Raw genomic sequence first — 23,269 nt, 5'->3', positions numbered from 1 at the left:
GTCACGGTGCCGAGACAAACTGGCTGCTCAGGGCAAGTAACCCGTAAGAGCACAACCGTCCAGTCTTCGTACGTGCCAGAGCACTGGGATCGGTGTTTCTTTGAATAGCAAGTTCTACATCTTCTAACAAATGGAAAATGTAACTCAGTCTTGAAGAAATCAATGAAAATGTTGAAAGAAACTTCAAGGCTTTTCTTAACTGAACTTTTTATAAACAGATTAATCATTTCCAGAAATAGAAAATGTCAGTCAGATCATCTTGTCTGACACAAGGTCAGCTTTCTGCAAATAAGGCCAGTGGCATGTCAGATGTGGAGATAAAATAACAGCTTTGCATTATGCGAGCCCAAGGTGCAGTTACCTGTGAAGGGGTTTCATTTCATTTCATTTCATTTCAGTGCTCTGCCCAACCCTCCCTGGACCAAATCGAGTGTGCAATTTTATTATTGCTCTTTTCAATGTCTGTGTTTAAACTGGTAACGCCAAAGGAGAAGCAGTCCCCACAGACCGAGCACGCGTCAGGGTCCAGGCCCACGCTGCGGAAACGGATCTTCTGACAATTTCAGAAGTTACCACCCTTGTTTGTTTGCTCCCACCTCTCAGCTAGTTATCACCAACCCAGAGTCAGTAATAAACAGCGGCAGGCAGGAACTTTGTGAACTGCACTAACCAGACCTGCAAGGCTCTGTCAGTCAACACTCTTTGTCCTGACATACTGCAGCTCCGACACCCCCGTTCTGGCCTGCGCTTGTTCAGGTACTTTTGTTCACACCACGGTGGTGCATTGTACCAAAGCACTACAAACTCCAGTTCTGTTGGGAATTGTGACATGACAAAAGTGAAGTGACTTAAAAAAAAAAAAAAATAATCTTAGTTTTCATTAAGGAAAAAAAAATTTTTTTTTTCTTTTTTTACACAAGCCTGATGGAAAGAAAAACTCTGATATAGAGGGCTCAAAAAAGAGTAAAGAAATTAAAAAATGAGTGTTGAGTCTTTTTTTAAATCTCACGATTTAAAACAATCCCTGACTTCAGATGTTAATGCGTCTTAATTAATAAGGTATGGATGAGCTATACACGTTTCCTGCCCAGCATTTCTAGCAGGACCATTCTATGCCCACTTCCCAAACACTCAGGTATACCTCGGACCCTTGCCTTAGGCAGTGAGCGCTACAGACAGTGATACGGAAGAGAGAACAGAAGCAAGACCGTGTAATAAAGGTTATTGTTTTCCCCAATATCCTTCATTAGAAATTGAAATTGGGTTTTTTTGAGATGAAAGCCCATAACGTCTATGTACTTAATAATGAAACTTAAGTGACTTGCAGTGCTTCTGCCAATGAAGATTGATGTCTTACTGTTAACTTTGCCACCCGAACACGAAGGAATTTAAGACTGTATTTCCTGAAATACCGGCCATGAAGAACACAGAACCACTAGCGTCTGGCCCCAACAATCCTCCCAGGTGTTTGTTGCCCTGCTGGCACGTTGCAAGAGCGATTGTTTAGCCAGGAGCTGAGGGAGCCATCCCGTGCAAACGGAGTACGTACTGCCCTGCAGTCCCTGCCCCTCGGAGTACAGCTCTCCCACTCGTACCTCCGCCTTGACATCTGCTGACACGTGTCACAGCACCAGCAGAGCAGCTGGACAGATGTGGGCAGTCGCTTTTTCAGTTCTTCTAGGAACCATCCAGAGGCCCGAACGCCTTTTATGTCAAACTACTCAAATCAGTGCTTTATGAGCGTTCACCCTCTCCTTCCCAACTCTCAAAAACCACTAGTCTCTCCCTCTAGAAAGCAAGCTATTCTACCCCGTGCGTTTTTCCTTCGAGGGAGGAGGACGGACAGGCGCCGCATTGATTAGGGACATCACTTACTGCACTGCCGGAAGATGCGCAGCTGCTTCCCGACAAGGTGAACAACGTGAGAACTTGCAAAGTGTAGGTTCACGTTGGCGTTAGGTAAAATCTGGACCACGAGTAAGTTAATGTACGATAATAGTGATAAAACACTGCAGAAGCCAAAAGGCGCACACGCGGGGAAGAGCTAACGCCTGGTCGTGTCGTAATACAGACTGGCCACGGTGCCGATCTCTGTGAAAACGGTCACTTGAGTCGTGGTAAGCACGGCTGGCTGCAAATCACAGTTTCAGCACTTAGTGACAGGTTGGCAGGTAGAAGGATTAGCAGTAGCATGTACAGTTTTATGTGCAGCCAGCCAGCCCTGTATTCCCACAATTAACAGGTTTGCCCTTCTTGAGATCCCAGATGTATTTTGTGGAACTCGGGTACAGTATTGCCCCGCTCCAGAGCCTTTGAAGTCAGCAGAGATCACGAGCTATTTTAGCATTTGCCAAAAGTGACAGTGTAATCAGCCATGCCTGAAAATAATGGGAATTGTCAACAGTTAATAAAACTACTTTAAGAGGTTGGACTGATCTCTTTTCAAAGGCAATCTTGCACCTGTGAAAACTTGTCTATAGCAGCATGTATCACCAAATTGTACAATTGTTATTGCAGTATAATCATCTGTTTGCACCTACAAAGTTGTAATCCAGCTGACTTGAGGGCAGGTGAGCCCAGACCTTCTGTTTCCTGCAGTTTCTTATGATTTTATGATTCAGAATGCAACATTAGAAGAGAAAGAAAGCTCCTGTGGTAACTTATCTGTGACTGCTTAATAAAAGTAATGGAAATGTTTGCTAAAGCAGAGCCCCGTATTTGTTTACCTCTCCCAAGACAGTGCCCTGACCCTGAGGTAGGAAAATTGTATGTATTCTTGTTTGCTCCTTACAACTCCACTTCAAACTCTAATTATTCCATGAAAAGTGAAACAGTTCCAAGAGGAAGGACTGAGAACTCGCTCCCGATTAAGACGCACTATTGCCCCAGGCTGAGAAAGGAGGAGATGACCCGACACGTGGGTGACTGCTCCAGCCACAGAGACCTGGGCAGGCGGGGGGATCCCCTCCGGGCACGCCGAGACCCTGCCTCCGCAAGGAGTGCTGGCAGTAGAACAGGACGTGGCCCATCTGCGTGACCTGACTACTAAACCTAAGCGAAAGCCAGAGATGAGGCCCTCAGTTTCCATCTCGTCCTTCTTTGTGGGACGGGGACCAGACGGCTTTTACGCTAGAAGTGACACTTGGAAACAATTGCTGAAGCTGCTTTAGATGGCACTGGCCTCTCCTATCCTTTCAAAATCTAACCAGAAGTAACACGATACGCTCAAACCCTCTCATTGCAGGAGACATTTAATGAACCCAAGGACTAACTAAGAGACTTAATTTCTTTTTTCCTGCTTTCTTTTCTCCTCCCCCCGACCAAGCTGGGATGCATTTCTTATGCAATGCTTATATGAATGACAGCATGCAGAAGGCATAGCAGAGGATTTCCACAACACCCGGGCTTGTATTGTGCTTCACCTTATTATCATTCTCTAACCCTGCACATATGGTCATCTTCCATTCTTCTAACTGGTTCCAGGGCCCTGGAATTCAGCATGACCCCTGAGGGCTATTCTAATGCAATCAGTAGGAATACTATATCCAGGGCCAGTCCAAAATCAAAGGCCTGGCCAAAGCCCAGGATAAATTACAGCTGTTATAAAGAAATCACCTTTTCACCTTGGCCCTCATATTCTTTCAGTTTACAGTCATAACTCAGCAAGGCCAGCAACATTTGTCATTAATAAACCTGGTTGGATAAACAAGACTGATGGATTAACAAGTCACATGTAAAGAAATCTGAGAAAGTGAAAAGCTTTAGACAGAAGGATAAGCTGAAAATTTTTTTTTGAAGTGAGAGAAAAATTGATATATTTTTACATCTATTTTTCTGTACATTATCTTCACTTGCAACACGTGCTGGCATGACTGACAGCTGTAAGTACAGTAGGTCTGAACAACTACTGGAGAGGAGACACTGGCCTACGTGATCTCGGAATGCACGGATGACGTGTGATCTATGAGCCTGATGTTAACGGACACCCTGGCTTCACTAAAGGAGAGACTTCTTGCCAATATTTATCTTTTATCCTACTTGGACACCATTGTTTTCCTCCAAACAAAACCCTTTTGTGAGTTTAAGTGAGAGGAAAGGATATCGGACTTAAAAAGATACATAACCAATTAAGACCCTCATTTCAAATTGAATTAAAGAAATACCTTGCATAAGAGTTATCTGATTAAGAGTGCTAAACTAAAGTTGTGCCCAAATGTGCAGTTCTGCAACTTTGGCAGTATCTGATTTTCCGTTAATGAAACATCTACGCCATGGCGGGAATGGCATGCCAGAACGTGAAGGGTTAAAGAGAGCTCTTGGAAACCTGTGAGAAAGAGGAAGAGCAGATTATATTCCCTAGCTCTCTTGGGAAAGCCTGTAAGGGCGTGATTTTTCTTTATTAATCTCTCTGTGATTTATAGTATCTTGATTTGAAAATTGTTAAGTATCTGTTAAAAATAGGAAGAGCAAATGCTGTGAAATACATGTAGTATATTAATAGTTTATATAAAAGATTATACAGGAGTATATTACATAAAAAAAAAAAACCACAACCAAACTACTAAATTTTGTTGTAAGGGGGAAAAAAAAAAAAAAGAAAAAAGAGTTGAATAGTTGAACTGTACAGTAACAACAAATATCCACTAATGATCTGAGATCAAAAATCCTCCCCAGCGCTGCTGTGACAGCGCAGGGACAGCAAGGGACAGGACAGTTCAGTTGGCTTTAAGAAAGTGAGGTCCAGGTGTTCAGAGATGTTTGCATTGAAATTCAAACTGATTGAGAAGTCTGTAATCTCTCTATTTTTGTTTCTGACACAATTTGGTCTAATTAGTCCTAATTTGCCACTCCGGGTAGTGGTCTCCATGCAGAAGGGAGAGGGTGGGCTGGCGGTAGCTGTGAATGACTATGCAAACGCCATGCTAGAAGCTCAAAACAATATCCCGGGGAAAAATAATTTATTAGGGTTTCGATGGGTGGTTTTTTAAAAACTATTTGGCCTTAAACTGTCTTCATCTGGACATCAGCTGTTTACTCTGCAAACATCCCCACCCAGCCGGCACAATGCGAGGTGCCGCTGCGGAGCCGGCAGCTGCAGAGCACCTTTTGTGTTTTCAATTTAAAGCCTTTGGGTTGATAGTTCACATTAACATGGAGAGAAATATACAACTTGTGAGTTTGAAAAGCAGTTTTTACTCATAAAAACCTTTGATAGTTTAGCCATCTGGTCAGAGTGAAAGAAGCTCATAAAAGAGGCCCAAATAGGGTCAAAGGTCTCTTGCTACGTGGGTCAAGGGGGCCGAGGAGGGTTTGCTGTAGTGGACTTTACTAAAAACTTGTCAGTGAGGATCTTTGACAAATTATGGCACATTCCATGGCTTTTTGGGAAAGTATTTGATTACAGTGTGCAGGAATGTTGTTGATATTTGCAAGCTTTAGGGAAAAAGGCATTTAAATCAGAAGCTGTAAAGATCCTTTAGGAATCATCTTGTGAGTGAATATGCACAGGGAAGATTTGTATTTTTGTCTGATTTAATTTTTTTTTTCTTATTTTTTTTCCAGTATAAAAAGATTCAGGGGAAAACAAAACAAAAACCTCTCTACTGCAGAAAGCACAAAGGCTTTGACCTTTGATTCAGGTCATTTATTCTTTTAAATGGTCACAAATTATAAAACATCCAATTACTTTTTTTTTTTTCTTCTTCCAACTTTTGGTAAATGACAAAGCAATAAACAAAACGGGGGCAAGGAATTAAACATCTACCTTATTTTTCTGGTTTGTTCATATCAACCTAGTTAACTATACTGGTTTTATTTGTAAGGGGTTGTTATGAAAAGTAACAGGATTTAAGCAGACTGAAAGCAATTTTCTTGTAAAGGTTCAGAAGAAAGCAGAGGAAATAACATTATTTTTATGAGGTGTTTCATGGCACAGCATTATAATAAGTCATAGTACAGTAGTCATGTCTGAAGGGACGAGGCTAGATCACTGAAAAACACAAAAATAATTGTGTCAAAAGTTTTGGTTTGTTCTTTCATCCTGGAGAAGGGGGGGAAAAGTGGCAGAGAAATGACTCAGTTAAGATTATGTCCTTAAAATATCCTATACTAACATTCCTTAGTGGAAATCCACCTATTTCAGCTTAATCCAGCTTCCAGTTGTGCAGCCCCAGAAAATTGGACACGTATTTGTCTCACTTGGAGCAAAAACTGCACATAGTTTTCTGAAGACCAACCTCAATGAGGGGAAAAACAATAAAAATTGGGACTATTGGAACTTATTAAAAACTTGGCTGGCTGGGATGACAGTTTGAAAAGCATTTTGCAACTTCTTGATTTAAAGGTATTTTGTTGTTTTTAAGGTTGACAGGGCAGTTTATAGCTACTGTGACTGCGGAGGAGCTCAGTGTTGCAAAATATCTGGTTTTTTCTTTGCGTGCACACAAAGCAGCAGTGTGTGCTTCGTACACTACCTTTCTTGTGACATCCGAAATTAGACTCTGACCTTAAAACAGTGAAACATCGTATCTACGAGTGCAAAACAAAAATGCAGGATTACACCAAAGCAAATAAAGATATGCATCAGTTAGTTGTCACCTGACTGTTTTTTAACAAACATAAATCAGCTTTAATAAGTTGGATTAGTCGTTAAGTTTTCTTTTAAAGGAACTCTGATTTCTGTACATACTGTTGACCCTGAGAAGCCTGGGTGTCATACAAACATACCAATTTACCCGACTTCTGCATATACACGTATCTCCTACCTCCTGGCTGGAATTTATTTTAGGTGGAGATTCTCGGGATGTAAATCAGCAGAGCCCCATTGATTTCACCAGATCCCGGCTGCGGGGGGCACGCCGCTGTATCAGCGGAGGTTCTGGCCTATGGCATTTATACTGCCCCTAAATAAATGAATAAGAAGCATTAAGAGGTGATTATGTTTAGAGTGCAGATCTGCTCGCGAGCAGGTTACAGAGTGACAGTTAAATAGAAATCAGGGCTTGTTAACTACTCTTTAACAGACTTTATAATAAATAGGCTTGTCCATTAGTTGTAATGATCGTTGCAGAAGGGCATTGGCCACGCTGTCAGGCTTTCTGAAATTAAGAAAGGAATAAAAAAAAGTGTGAGGGCAAAACCCGAACTGCTGAGGGTGTGAAGTAGTCCTGACCTGACCCACAGGGACAAAATAATCCCTCGCAGAAGAGAGCGGTTGTGCACTCAGTACAGTATTTCGCCCCGATTGCCACGCACGCTGGTACCTTGTCCTTCTCCAGGAAGGACGGACCTTGTCTTGGAGACCTGCTGGAAGCCATGGGCTGGAGGAGTCATTGCCCTTCCTTAGGCTAGCGATCATTTGCTGACCTTATGTATCAAATCACACTGGGAAGAAATTACCTTTCTTGAATCTAGAGAAGGTAACTAGTAAATGCTCTTCTTATTCATGTGTCTAATCCCTAAATCCTACTAAACTATTTGCCTCAGTAATATCCTACTGCAGTAAATTCCACAGGTTAATCATACACCAAAGACAAGATTATTTTCTTTTATCCATTTTTGTTGACATATAAAAGGACATTTTAAATTTGCCTGCCATTTATCTTTAATCATCAGATGAGTAAATAAGTGTAATTAACCACACAACTTTATTGCACCACATGCACAGAAGCACCTCTGGTACTCATGGGGAACGCTAGCAAGATGTTTGGAGGCCTCAGTCCCCATACCCACGGGCACGACTGTGGCACTGGATGAGACGCAGCCACCAGGACAAGTGCAGCGCCTGGCTGTGGCAGGGAGGACCTGCTGTAATTTCTCCTGAGGAGGAAAGTTGGTTTCTATCCCTGAAATTCCTTAGAGATCCATTCGGTTAATGTGGGGCATCAGTTGCCCTTTGATGAAAGAGCCCATGGAGCCTATATATGCCAGCAGCTGCTCTTTAATTATAACATTACCCCGGGACCTATAGGGACAAGCAGTTGCAATCTGGCTGAGGAGCATATGTGGGTCAGTAGCTGATGAAGCTGAAATTTATCATCGGAATGATCCCCAAGTGCTTTGCAAAGCAGGAGAATGATTAAGTATGAAGGTAGCGCTAAGCAAGGTTTAAAGATTAAGGAAGAACAAGCTCAGATGAGAGGTATTTAAAATCAGATAATGATGTGAAAGCAATGGACAGTACTCTTGGTAAGATGTTAAAGGTTAGAAATACAAGGTTTTACAATACGGAGGCATCTCTTGGATCAGGAAAGCCCTTATGCAGTCAGCAATAGACCAAATCAACTCTCAGTCACACTGGGTTAAGTCACAGAGTTACTCTCAGTCATTCCTGCGTAAGGGAAGTTGAACTTAGCACATCACTTGTTCTCATCTTTGGTTTGTTTTGTTTCATTGGCACGTACAGATTTTGCTGTGTCCTAACACTGGAAGAGAAATAAAACAAAGAATATGCAGATATGAAGATATATTGTCTCTGCATCACTAGTCAGAAAACTGAAGAATGGTACATTATATTTCTTCAACAGGAGTGGGGGGAAGACCTATTCACAGCACATATCATGGTGTTTTCTTTCACATTACTAATTCATGGACCTAAAGTTGCCCTGAATGAGAGAGCTCATAGACTCTTCGGTGAGTCAGAAGTCCCCAGGTCTGTTCTGGTTGAATACCACCTTTCAACTGGGCCAAGATACATGTTAAAAATTATGCACACATTTACAGTGCTTTTCCTAGTCAAGACCCCGTCCTGAGCACACACTGCGTTTCTCTTTTTGAGACCATCCTTTTCCACAAGGGAAAAAAAAAAAAAAAATAAAAGAAACCCCAAACTTAAATCAATAGACTGACAGGTAAAACCAGGGCAAAAGTTGGACTTACTGTATTGAACTCAATTATGGGCAGCTTTATTTTTATATAAAGACAGCTCAGGTTAAGAGACTTCTCTGATAAATACAATGGGAAACACACCACAAGTGACTAAGGTTTGAGTCATCCACTTGAGATATTTCTTCCCAAGAACAGTTTGATACAGATGATATTCCTGACTGTCTGCACTGCAGAACAGTTGTTGGTTTTAGGTGACTGTTTGACACAAACAGTCCCACGACCACGTTTTTTAAACAACCTCCAACTCCTGTTACTCAGTTATCAGCTGGCTTTGTGCTTAGCGTGGTGGTTAACATCGGACACCTGCTTAAAAATACTTGCTATTCATAATATTGCACAGACTCTAACACGACAGACGTGATTGTTTAGCTGCTATTATCACCTGATTTACACTTCTTGTTTTGTTCTGTTGCCTTTTTAATCAGGATTTTAGATGATCATCTTTCCAGCACAACAAACAAAACACGAGTGTTGCGACGAACTTATCAATCTCCATTAATTATATCAGCGATGTGGTGAAATCATCTATTCTGTCATCTCTGGAATATTGCTTGGCTTCAGGTTTGGTGCTCTCAATCCGATTTGTAGATACTTATTCTTGCACTCGTGACCTCCTGATTGGATTATTGGAATTCTTTGCTGACAGCTCTTCCTGATAAGGCCTCGCACAGGATTCAATTAATCCAAATGCAGCAGTGAAGAAATTCTGTTAAACAACTGTTCTCTCCTTATGATGTACATAGCCCTTTCCTCGCCTGACGGGACTGTGTTTTAGGTGGCTGCAGAGGCAGCCCATACTGTACCAGGAGCCAGCAAACATCTCGCTCTTCGGTGTGCCTCTCGTCTGCCTTCTTCCTGCCTCCGCAGTAAGATGTGCTGACCTTTTGGGTGCTCTTAATCTCTTTATCTACTGACCTCCCACTTACTATTTGTCCTCACTATTGAAATAATTTCATCCTCAGTATCACTCCGTGATGAAGATGTGAAGTTTCCCCCTTTGTGTTTGCAGGTGGTGCTCAACCCTGTGGTCTATACAAAGTTCGGTTTCCACAGCAGGAGACCGTAAGGAGCATCACGTAGTGTCCCATCCCTCGCTGCGGGCAGCTGACATCACTGTGCTCTTCCCACTGGCAGCGGCCTGGGCTGGGGAGGGGCAGATACACCCCCCCAGCAAGTCTACCGGCTCTTTTGGTAGGTCGATATGGAAATTGCAGTGCTAATCCCAGTTCCTCAGGAGTTTCTTTAAATGCTGTATTTATTACAACAGAGATGGAATCTTAAAGTGATCCTGAGTCTTTTCAGATGCCCCGCAACAGCGCAGAGGGTAAACTGCTGCAGAATTTAAAGCCAGGCATTGCAGTCTCCAGCCAATACAGTTTATCCAGCGGTAGGCAATGTGCACGCATGTTTGACTGACAACGTGCTGAGCTACTGCTGTGATCTGTAAGAGCCCTACTGAGAAACTGGAGGAAAGAAATAGGAGCCTCCTATTTTTTGAAAGAAAAAAGTAAATACACTCAAAGATCAGAAATTCAACAAAACAAAAAAAAAAAAAGGCAAAAGTTTTAAAATTAAATTTACAAAGTAAGACTCCACTGAATATCCTTGAGGTTTACTGAGTAATATATGACAAACTCTTGCCACTATCTCAAGGCAGTTGGAACCTGGTGCTAACGTAAAGCGGCCTGGAGTGCAACGACACTGCAGTCAGAAATGCTGGTCAGACTTCTGAAAGATCAAAACTTAAAGCATAAAGTTTGCCACTAGCTCCTAAGGAAAAAAAAAAACAACCCACAAAATCACTGATAGATTCGAGGGCTGTATTTATTTGGACCTTTATCTTTAAATGAAAGAAAAAAGTCTGGATGACACCTGCGTTTGCACAGAATTTGACTGATTTCCCTGGGATGGCAAGCTTAACGCTTGCACGGATCTCTCCCAAACCAAGATCAAAGTTCTCTTTTGTTTTCCTTATCATTCCAAAAATATCTTTCATCATTGTTTTTAATACAGCCTGTTATAACAACAACGGATATGACATTTTTATATCATAATTTCTACCTATTAAAATATCTGACTTCACTGACATACACCAGAAAGCCAGGAGAAGTATTTCTGTTCTTTTGCACAGAACGTTGATTGTATTTATTAGTCAAAACCTTAACTGGGGTAAGGAGACACGGTTCTTAACTGACACTAAACAGATTTAGACCTCCTCGGTCGTATTTTCAGTACCCAGTGGGTTGGAGAACCTGGCAAGCCGAAGTCCTGCATCCATTTGGGTAAGACAAAGGGGAGAAGCTGGAGGTTATCCATGCTATGGGTAGCCACGTGTCCACACACCCTGCTCACACACAACCTGTGCAAATATTTTTAAAATTCCAGAGCCCATAGTGTGTGTGGGAGGGACGAGGGGACCCTCATGAATCTTCCTAGTAAATCCTGAGGCTTATCGAATATTTATCAAAACTTAGCAGTTGTTTTGCCAAGGGTTTATGATAGATAGAATTTAGATAACTTCTGAAAATTAGGAGTGGATAATGAAGTTCACATGAGGAATTTGTTGTTGCTGTTCAAGAGTGTCGTCTGGCACAGAGTTCAAGGGTCCTGGCCTACTGATATTTAAAGAAACTAACATTTCACTCCAAATTTCAGCTGAGTATATTTTACACCACAGAAAAGCAAGCTTGTGTCAACCAAGTGTAATGTAACCCAGAGCACGCTACTGTTCCGTGTGAGGCTATTGCAAGGGAGCTCGGGAACTTCTGAAACATCGATGCTGGAGCACTTGGCTCATAAACAAAGCACACGACCCTCCGCATTCACAGCCCGCAAAGCTGAACCAGCTACTTCTCACTGCTGCCAACTAGGTGGCATGTTCTCTTATCGTTCCTTTTTCTGCTCCTCCCATCAGCCTAGCTTCTGCAAGCCACCTAACCCTAGAGGGGCCGTGGGACCGGCGTCCCAGCGGGACACACCGGGTTCGCCCGTTCAGGGTACCCAGATGCCTTAACTGAAACGCGCATCTCTGTGGCCACTTTCCAGAGAGCGAGAACAACGATGGATGTGCTAACATCCATAAAAGCGGTGTATATTGTGGCCTCTTTTTTCACAAGTAAGATGTTCCCAGCCAGCGGATTATAAATGCCATGCTTCATTACATTTTAAACAATAAAAATGAATGACCCATCTCCAGCGAGTGTTATATTTCTGGAAGGGAGGATAACCTGTGTGGTTAGGAACATGTCCTAAATCTATCTGCTCCATTAACCTGTGGAAGTTGGAGTAGTTCTAAGGTTTGAGAAGCAATTAATATCTTGCAGCAACAACATTCTTGAATGGATGACCCAGGATTTCAGTTACACCTGAGCAGAAAGTAATACCTCACCAAGCTCTCACGGAGGAAAAAACCCTCATTTGAAAGTGCAGTGAGAGGTCATAAAAATTGCGGATTACTTTAGTTAGTCATTTGTAACAGGTAAATGCAAGAGTAAAACTTCCTGGAGTGGGGGGAAAGGTCTTTATGATTTTTCCAGGGTTATGAATACATAAATAACAATGGTCACTTAAGAAGGACAGAAGCTTTGGGATTAACCTTTCCACACATTTCTAAGTAACCTGTTGACCCAGTAAAGGATTTTTTTCTTGTTTGCTCTCCACATCAATCATATCTATAGGAGATGTAAACATTTCACCATCTGGTTCAAAATGAAAACTAGAAAATAATAACTCAACCTTTACAATTAGTTATTTACACTCAAGCTGCCTTTCGATACATGCCTTACTACAAGAATTCTTGTGTAAGAAGTGAATAGTTTTAGCTACGTCATGTATTCCGCCCATTTCAGACACGAGTCCATTCCCCCTGGCAGGTTTACTGTGACCTTCCCCACTGCTTGAGGTACAAGAAATCCCCTCCCCACCACGGCACCTCCGTCAGGACGGGATGAAACTGTGGGTCTCTCCGAGGAGGAGTGTGGTCTCCACGAGGTGCACACCTCTCCACGCCCACATCCAGAGTGGCTCCCCACAAAGGGCATCTCCTCGTCCCCAGTCCGGGGCTGGCCACTGCCAGCCTGTGCAGTGGAGTCATTAATAACAGGCCTGAACATTAACCAGTACGAACCCGGGGATTTAAGAGTAAATATGTTGCAGTAGCCTTTGCCAATGAGACCACCAATCCACGATGCACACATTTGCCTGGGAAGAGGAGAGGACCGCATGATTCAGGCCACATTACTGCATACCAACATCTGGAGCTTACAGATAACTTATAAAGCTTTCCCATGCAAGTTTTCCAACATAAAAATAAAATTCCTTGTCCAAAGTGGTCAAGTCAGATAGCCCAGATAGTCCAGCAGCCTATGAAGACAGCCACCGATTTCCACTGGCACTGGGATGGGCCTTTATTGCCTACCAAATGTTGAGTAAGAACTAATTAAACTGTCTCTGTTCAGACATTGCCTCAGCCCAGGAGAGTTTTGCTCATGGATGATTTCTAAACACAGCTATTATTTATAAATCGTGAGTCAGATTGAGGGACACAAAAAGCTCTCTACTGTTGCTTTAGAGGAGCCTTCATCATTCAGTAAATAACCAGCGAACAGGGTTTGTTGATCTGAAAAGAAAATCCACTCCAGACCAATGGCTCCCTCATAATCACAGAGAGTATATTAATCTCTTAATAACACATCAAACTTCCTTTAAACTGGAGGATTTCTGCCTCTTTCCACAAGCTTTTTGAGTGCAAGGGATTCTTTCCGGATTTAGTTTGTTCTGGTTTTGCTTATGCCTTTATAAGGTAGGCATCTAATTTGGGTGCTCAACCACCTTCCCTGAGGGTACCCATCTCTTCCCACTGACTTTGTAGGGCACTTAACTTTCATCCTGTGAAGGACGCTCGTCTTAAACTGTGGTTCAATATCACAAAGCGCTCAGCAAGGAAAAGCAGCTTACGGCATTGCCACCCGAGCTATCCCTCACCTTGGACCCAGCGCTGGAGCTTTCCATCCTTCCCATTCAGCTGCACTATGAGCGCTGTCAGGACAGTGGTCCACGCTGGAAAAAAGCCCCAGAACAGCTCAACAACTGTGCTGGTCTACCAGAGAGGCCAGCACACAACAACGAGAGAGAAAAGGGTGGTGGAGGAAAGGGAGGCAGGAGCGGTCGTTGCCCTCGCAGCATCCGCACACGGGATGAGGTGCCTTGAGCAGCCTCAGCACCCATCAGGTGCCAACAAGAAAACCGGTGGGATCGGTGAAAGAGGCACCACTGACTTCGGTGGGTTCTGGATAAAGAATTCTGAGTCCAAGGTAATCAAAGCAATGATCTGGCTCTTAACTGGTGGTGTCACTGAACTCCTGCTGCCCACAGCCAGTTGCATATATGGCGTCACATAAGCTGCAGTATCTACTTTACAATCAGTTAGGCTTATAAAGAAGAGCAGGCGCAGTATTTGAGGTACAATAAACACCAAATTGTACCTTTAATTTGTACCGGCATTTTCCATGAATACATATGGAAATAAGTAAATCAAAACCTAATTACCTAATCAGCAGTGCCACCGCTGCTGCTTGCAACTAAAGCACATCCAAATTCAAAGTAATCAGAATGGAGACCTCAGAAGTATAAAAATCAAATTTTGCAAGTGCACAATTTCACAGTGCAAAGACACATGCAATGTTTAGCTTAATTATTTTTGATTAAAATACTAAAATACCACAGATAACTATGCCACAGCTATTCAGTCTGAGTGCTACCAGAGAGTTATGTTTCCATTTGGAGAAGAGAAACAAATAGCCATAAACAGACATAAATAAGATTATTTATTTTTCTGTAAAGGATGACTAAGCACTTGCATCAGAGGGGCTGTGGTGCAGAGAAACATAATATTACCGCATTTCAGACAATCTTGAAGATTGGTAAAACTTGGCCAGTGAACGTCTTACTGCTTCCTTCCCCTCACACTCTACATAAGGCAACATCATTTGTCTATTTGTTCTAACAAAGACCCTTTTTTCACTATTCTAATGGCAATAGGGCTTTCTCATCCTCCCAGTTTAAATTAAGTAATTTTTCTAGCGTATCCGCTGCTGAGCTGCACGCTGTGGAAGGAGCAGGTACGCTTCCTGAGCGGCCACCCCCGTGCCAGGGGCAATACGTCTCATTTTAAGAGGTATTTCGGTTCACTGTACCATGATTCTCCTCTCACGGTGCTCGAGCTCAGGAGCAGCACCCAGCACCGCCACGCAGCATCGCAGCCCCCTTCCCTCTCCTCCTTCCCCTGCGGCTTGAAGCGGACACCGCCGGTTGGACCTCAGCTTCTCTTCAGAACAGTCATGATCAAAATCGTCCTTCAGGAACAAGCCTCCCCCCGCTACGCACCTTTTCCTCTTGAATGAGGGATGTGAAAGAGTGCGAGAGTTGGCACTGCTTATTTTCAGTGCTGCCTTTAGGTTAACACGCCATAGGAATTCCCGGGCGGTTAGGATTTACATTCAACTCTGTCAAAGCGGAGAATGATTTCAATCCGGTCCATCAAATCACAAAATAATACTTTATCATAGATATATTTCAAGGAGGGCAATAAAATGAAACAAATAGGCTAATGAGCCAGAAATCCAACACAGTGGGCGGAAAAGCCCCAAACTCCTTGCTTTGAGAGTGTAAAACTGGATTCCTAGTTAATAAAGCAGACGCTTTTATTAATGTCCAGAGAACAGCTGAAGTGGGGCAATAATTGGCAGGGACTGACCTTGGGCTAATTTGAACAAACCAAATTCAAAGGAAACTTGTGCTTTCATGGAGCACCTCTCTCTCTATTCACATTCCTCCATCCCAAGCACAATTTTTTTTTTTTTTTTTTTTTTTTTTTTTTTGGAAAAAACCCCTATACTATGAAAGGATTTGAGGTTTTGACGTTGTTGAATTGTTTATCTCTAAAAACAAACTTTTGGGCTTTATTCCCCCCCCCCGAATACACACATTGCCAAAAGTTCCCACAAGTTAAATGACAGAATTGTCTTCAAATGGCAACAGTACCAAGGCTTACTGCTAACGAGTTGCAGATCTGCATCATAATTGAACATCCAGATTTCCATTTACAAAAGAAGGATGTGGTCAACAAGAACAAATAACATTGCAGAGCCAAAAAATAATAATTGCAAAGAAATTTGCAGAGTCGAGAGTACAGTAACTGACATAAATACCAGCCTAATTGCTGAAGACACGATGCATGAAAAGACTAATCAATATGGCCAATGCTTCATTCTTTGTCTGACTCCAGAAACGATACGTGGTAATAGCAGCTTTAATCGCACAATCCCCGAGAAATGTTTGCTGCGGCGTTTTCGTGCTTCTCTCCCCCTCCACAGGGCAAAGTACTCGGGAGTTGTGTTCATTCTCCCGAGTCACAACGCCCGCACACACACACACAAAGACGACGGGGAAAAAAATGACACAAATAAAAGAAATTAAGCTTGCCATAATGTCTGTGTTTCATGTTAACAGGCTCACTGTCCTGCTGGGCTGTCCATAATACTCTATCACAAGCACTGGCAGGGGCCCATGCTGGGTGGCTAATTAAAACAATTACAAAGACAAAGAAGGTATCAATAGCATTCCAAGCAGCAAACAAAGAGATAAAGTAGTGAAGATTTAAATCATCAACGGCTGATCTCTGCAGGACAGTTTTGCTGTGGGGACCACGGCCCCAGCGCTCCCCGTCCCCTCGCCGGGCCGGGTCTCCGCTCCGCGGCCGCCTCCGCGGACGGCTGCGCGGTTCGGGAGCTGCTGCCTTGTGACCTCGGCATAGCTCTGTGTTCGGTTTTACGAGATGGTTTGTTTCGAGCCGGCTAAACAGATTACAGCTTTTACCCGCAAACCCATCTCTCTTCTACCAGCAATTACGGGCATAAAATAGAAATGCTTCGGTTTTAATTCTAGGTTTTCACAGGCGGGGAGGATAAACATATATCACGGAGGGAATCAATAGAAGGAGAATAGATGGCCGCATAAATTAGGCGAGTTTCTCAGATTCTGTTAAAGATTTTCCCAAAAGTTTTGATAAAGGCAATTCCACAGAGCGGTCTATATATAGAAAAATGGTAAGCAATCTTCAAGTGTTTGCAAGCCAAGCGGTAGTAATACTTTGGACAAACACGCTTACCTTGATTGAAGAGCGTAAACAGGGACAGTTGTTTTTCTCATACACTAAAATAAAGGCAGCTTCTTGAAAAGGGCCGTTTCTCTTCATACCATCTATTTGCCCCAACACAAAATGTTACTTTACGGAAAAACACTTTTCAACAAAAAGCTGTTTAAAAGCCTTTGTTATACTGACTTAGTTATCTGCAGGACAGTTTGCCCAAGGCTTACTTAAAACTATGTAGCAACGGTAGTTTTGTATAGGCAAAAAGTTATGTGAGTTTACAGGAGTTTCATTTGCTAAATTAATCAGAGCAAACCAAAGAGCCGAGCTGGGTGTGGCAGCTCTGTAAATGCATTCTGACTTCCACTCAGCTGTTCTTTTAATCATCAGGATAAAGAGCCGAAAACTCCAATTAGCCAGCAAGAAACCTTGAGGGGCAATGACAGCTTTTTCTGATTGCTTCCTCTGATGGAAGAAAAGTGATTTGGAATGCAATACTTAGAGATCAGCAGCTGAAATAAATAAGTAAATAAACTGTTAATATGGAAAACTACGAATACGGACCATTTTTCTTAAGAAGTGTGCCTTCAAAAGCGTCTTTAATAAACTTGGATTAAAAATTTGCATTGAAGTGTCTACATAAACGTGCCATTTCCCTCCAAACAACTACTGCAACTATTATTATTATGAAGGCACAACCACTCTACACACATTGGAAAAAATTGAAGGCTAAGGATGGTAAAAGCGGATCTCTGCTGTTAATGGCTTCTGAGAACTCTGTGGGCAGCCTGAAAAAACATGATTCTTTGTCAAAGAAGATCGTAAATCAGATTTTCATTGCAGCCTCCGTTTGTGTACATTTCTGTGTGTGCAATTCTGCACCGATGCCGAAAGATCCCTGTAACAGGGAAAGGGAACAGAACGTAGTTTTGTAGCTTATTAGACACATTTTGACATGGGGAAGTTTGTTGGTTTTATTGCCTGAGCACGCCAAAATGTAACAGGGGTAAAAAAGCACAAGCTCTGAATTAGGCTACCAGAGGAGGTCTCACAATTTATTTTGAGGGAACTGAATGACAGGTAAAGTCTATTTGATTTTTTAACACATCCAAAACTTAGTATAATGTTCTGAACAGCTTTCAAGAAATGATCATTGTTATTATTCTTTCATAGCAAAAGCTCCACGAAACCTGTGATTCTGTCGGGAGATTTCATGCTAACGTTGTAGTAACTTCAACACGAGCGGGATATGAATAACCTGAAGATTTCATAAACGAGTGACTCTCAAACACCAGAAGGATTAAGCTGACACTAAACAGTTTGGCTACAAGCTGCTTTGCCAATCAGAAAACATATATTAGAATCCCAGAATCCCAGAGTGGTTTGGGTTGGCAGGGACCTCCCAGCCCACCCAGTGCCACCCCTGCCATGGGCAGGGACACCCTCCACTAGCCCAGGTTGCCCAAAGCCCCATCCAGCCTGGCCTTGAACACTGCCAGGGAGCCAGGGGCAGCCACAGCTTCTCTGGGCACCCTGTGCCAGGGCCTCAGCACCCTCACAGGGAAGGATTTCTGCCTCCCATCCCATCTCCATCTCCCCTCCTGCAGCTTCAGGCCATTCCCCTTGGCCTGTCACTCCCTGCCCTTGGCACCAGCCCCTCTCCAGCTTTCCTGGAGCCCCTGCAGGGACTGGAAGGGGCTCTGAGGTCTCCCCGCAGCCTTCTCTTCTCCAGGCTGAAGCACCCCAACTCTCTCAGCCTGTCTCCATAGCAGAGGTGCTCCAGCCCTCAGGTCAAAATGCTCTTCCTTATGTTATCGTGGGTTCGCAGGTGCCTCGCAGTCACGGTGTTCCCAGCCCATTGGTATAAAAGCTGCCAACGTCCTCACTTGCCTGTTGTAGATCTGCCTCCCTTGACCACCTGTAAATCCCACCACGTTAAGCACTGCTCCCCTGTCATCACGCTGACTCCTGACATTGATCTATTTATTCTGTAGTTGATATCATGAACAAGAGAAGCAGATTAGGTTTAGGAGTAAATGTCAGGTCACTGAATCAAAGTCGAATGGAAAAGAAAAGGAAGATTTGCTGGCCACGTGTGTGTTGTATATTAAAGCTGTTGCTCCCACAGCAAAATCTTCTTTTATACATTCGTCTGTGTTTTCCTCCCTTTGCCAGTTTTATAAAGCCCCTGTTGGCCATTGTGGTTGTAACATGGGAATTACAAATTAGTTTTCTTAGCTCTAAGTTGCAGATATTAGCAAAATTAGATCACATGGTTTTCTGAAGAGGCTCCATCCACTCCCTTTTCTGAGAAAAACAAAACTCGTCCCTGAATTTTATTAACCAGTGCAATTGCTTTTAACACATCAGGAAGAAAGAAGGACTTTAAGCCCTGTTTGTATAATAATGGAGACACTGTGGTTTCTATTGGGGGCTAACTCTTAAAACATCACATCTTTTGTCTCTGGCCCCCAGCAGTAGCCGTGCAATCCCTGACCCACAATAGTGCCCTGTAACACTCCTTGGCTGCTGTCTAGATTCTTGCCAAGCTTTTCATCATATCCACAGAAAAGAGATTACATTCATATAACTGCTAGTGTCAGTTCATATAACTGCTTGTAAAAACTCCTTAGTCAAGCGTGTAGGTCCGTTTCGTAGCAAACATCTGAATCCAGAGAAGACGGTTAAATCTGCCAGAGGTGCAGTCACCTATCGCTCAGTGCTTGCTCAAACCCCAGCGAAGGAAAGCTGGCCGTAAGGCTCCCCCCCAAATCTTCTCAGGTTTGCTGCCACCCACTCACTCGGAAGAGCACTAAACACAACCGTGAAAGCAGCCCGTACAGATACATGTTTGATAACTCAGATTGTTGAATCTCATAGCCAAAGGGCACTGATTCCAGAAAGGAATGAAAACACTACAAATGCTTAGCTTTTGGGGGACTTCTTGAAGCTTTTCTGAAAGTTTTGGGAGTGTTTACAAATTCCTTCTTTCATGGCACAAAAGCAAACCAGGATACTGTAGTTATGCTTTTATTACTGTGATAAAGATTGTTTTGTTTTTATGGAGGTATACTTAAAAAGTATACAATACCTATAAAGTGTGATTCTGTGGCAATTTTCAGAAGTGTTAGAGATGGGTGTTCGGCTTCTGTAGCAAGTTCCCTGGGCATGCGTGTGCCTTTCCGTCGACACAGCTGTCTCGTGGGCATGCTGCTGGGTTGAGCAGAGGACAGATGAAATGGCCCGTGACCCGTGTTCTGGGAGCCCCTACTCTCCCAGAGTTGCAAACACAAGACTAGTGTACGTCAAATTCATGCTATGCCTGCTTCATATTTTTCTGTGAGCCCCACATTATTTAATCTTATGAGGATTAAACCACTCTACTTAATGCCTGATAATTTTCTTTCAGCAGGACCGGTCACTTAGCAAACGTTCTTGGTGGCAGAAGCTATCTGAACTACGTGACAGCAAGAAGTGGGGAAAGAAAATGGAGCAATTCCAGATAAAAACCTGGCACAATTAATACTACTAATGTTTGGGAATTCACCAGTCAGCTTTGGAGATACTCTGCAGATGGGAATGAGGGCTAGGAAACCGAGCTTCTCTTTCAGAAGAAAAGTTCTAGATCTGATAAATGAATCAGCTGTTGAGCTGCACCAAAGGCTGTGCCAAAAGCCCTGGGGAGCCGTACCCCGTACCCCCAACACCGAGAGCCGCCGTACCCTGTGATTTGTTGCTCCTCAGGGCAATAAGAGCTTAGGAGTGTCTGTCTAGGCATTAACGGCCTTGGATCACTTCAAAAGTCACAGCATCCCCCTAACAGTATGTCTATGGGAAACAAAACTAAAGTTGCAAAATAACAGAAGAACTAAAGCTGCTGCTGTGTTAGACAATTCTAATGGACATAAAATTAAAAATTCCCTAAGAAATAATTCCTTCTGCTTTTAATAATAGCTTCAGAGTTAGAGACCTTTTATATTTAATCAACCTGCTTGAAATGTCTTGCCTCCAGCAGGAAAGAATCTCAATCAGAGAGAGACAAACATTCATTAAGCCTTGTACAATAAACCTGCTCTGCAGCTGAAGTGCTATTAATATCATTTTACAGAAAGAGGAAATGGAAGAATAGTGAGATGGGAGTAACTTGCTTGGGGTCACAAAAAGGTTCATGAAAGCATGGTAGAGTAGTAAACCTTGAGTCAGAGACCTCTACTACAACCCATGCCCGCATGCCCTCTCTTACCCTGCTGTTCCACATTGCCCGGTGGTGACTATTTTTTTTTTTTTTAAAGCAGTAAAGCTTATAAGATGTGAATACATTGTTTTCTTGAAGATCTAAACATTGAACACCAGCACTTTAAAGTTTCACTCCACAACACAAAAGCGATTCTTTTTATACTCACTTATTTTCCTAATTAATGAGCCCTGTTAAAGAGGTGTCCAGCCCCCTCCCAGTGCCCCCAGTTGGCCATAACCTTTCTCTCCCCCAGTGAAGGAACCTGACAGACGGCAGCTTTTTCTGTCCTGGCAAGGCTGTGCCAAGATAAGTGTGCTTTGAATCCTCATCGAGTGAAAAGAGACAAAACTTGAGCCGTGGGACGATGGCTTTGGTGACATATGACTTACGTCACCTTAGCTGCTAGTGTGCGACGTGCGGCTGCCCTGTTTGCTGCTGGCAATATACTGTACAGGAGTAACAGATGTCTCTTGCAAAAGCCACTAGTTGACTCCTATAACCATTTAAAATAATTCTACTGGTAGGGAAGTAACATGCAGACCAGATGCCAGTTAATTAATCATCTGTACAATTATCCAAAAGGAGTGTAGGGCTAGTGTTTCTAGGAGAGAGGCTGGAGCAGCTGGTGGAGCAGGAAAAAACCCAAACCAACAGATTAACAGATTTGGTAGAGTTTGTCACAGATTTGCACTTCAGTAAAGTATGCTTTGGGAAGTTATACATATATTTTACTTATATGAATAAGATATAGATATGGAGTTGTTCATACTACGTTATACCGGCAGGCCAGGAAACAGTATGTTAGTGCAAAGACAACTCGACCTGCAGCGTCTGACAAAATATTAAAAAAATCATAATGATTGGTTTTCTAGAAATACCATAGCTATTTAACAACTGTAAATATAAAGGACAAAGGAGCTGAAAGACAGCATATCTTTCCCAGTTTAATCTTTATTTATTGCCAGATGCTCAGGGCACACACAACATGTCTTAATACACTAGAGTAGAATTTCTAAGTTATTTTCTTGCCTTTCCAGTGCCCAAACACCTGCTTAACAGAAAAGACAGATCTGACACCAATCCCAGCTATATGGATGTCAGTGTGATGGATGCTACAGATCTAATCTGAAGATGGCTGGAAGGCATCAGTTGTTTCTGACTTCGGCAAAGTTGAGGATGGCACCAACAAGATCCAAAACAACTGAGAGCTGAAGAATCGGCAGCCCAAGGCCTGGCACTGGTTATCGCACACCAGCTGGCTTAGTGCAGTCTTATCCCACTGCAAATGTAACATGAAACATTAATTTAACGCACGCAGACACCTCCCTGCAGCATCCCCCAGGACCAGGAGCTGCAAGGACCCACCCTGGAGCAGGTATAATGCAGCCCTCCTGCAAAACCGCTTTCTCCCAGTCTCCTGTTGCATCCATCCATGCACGCTCAATGCAAGTACCTCAGTACACTAAAACCCACCACGGCCTGCTGCTGAAAGAAAGGCATTGCAACCAGGATTCAGATCGGGCAAAGGGGGAGAGAATAAATTGCAGCCTCTTGCTGCGAGCAAAGAGGAGGCTGACACCACAGAGGTGGCCGCAGCAACTCGGTGATCGCGGAGTGGTGAAACATTAGAAAAAGAAGGAGGGGGTTGAAAAAAGAGGGGTGAAAAACTCTGAGATGCTTAACATAATCCTGATAATAAAGCAAGCATTCAGCCGGGGCCCTCGCACGAGCACCGTTTGATGCAGCTCGTGCACTGTGAGCAGCCGCACGGCTGCGGGCGCGGAGCCCGACTTCATCCCCAGCACAGCGAGCGGCGGGTCGCTTCGGCGCTCGCCTTCTCTTCTTGCACTTCCCATTTATGTAAGTTAGCTGTCCCTGCAGAAGGAAATGGAAACTAAAAGGACTTTTAGTTGACTTAATTAATGCCTGTAACACTAGCCAATTGACATCAGCACCTTGTCTGTCACTCACTGTGGGAGGGGGGAGATGTGTTAAAA

At 43.2% G+C, this 23,269-nt stretch overlaps 1 long non-coding RNA gene across 1 annotated transcript in view; it reads right to left on the bottom strand.

Annotated features, from left to right (window-relative positions):
• The window catches only part of LOC142604189 (uncharacterized), a 68,479-nt gene extending 51,176 nt beyond the window's left edge, over window positions 1-17,303 (bottom strand). Inside the window, exon 1 of the long non-coding RNA XR_012838068.1 lies at window positions 17,054-17,303. This is a non-coding gene — a long non-coding RNA (uncharacterized LOC142604189). The remainder of the gene's footprint in view (window positions 1-17,053) is intronic.
• Window positions 17,304-23,269: the final 5,966 nt, after the last annotated feature.

Source organism: Balearica regulorum, chromosome 16 (assembly GCF_011004875.1).
Source record: "Balearica regulorum gibbericeps isolate bBalReg1 chromosome 16, bBalReg1.pri, whole genome shotgun sequence".
In the NCBI taxonomy this organism is placed as follows: Eukaryota; Metazoa; Chordata; class Aves; order Gruiformes; family Gruidae; genus Balearica; species Balearica regulorum.
The sequence above is the reverse complement of the archived record's forward strand: the minus strand, read 5'-3'. Positions and strand labels throughout refer to the sequence as shown.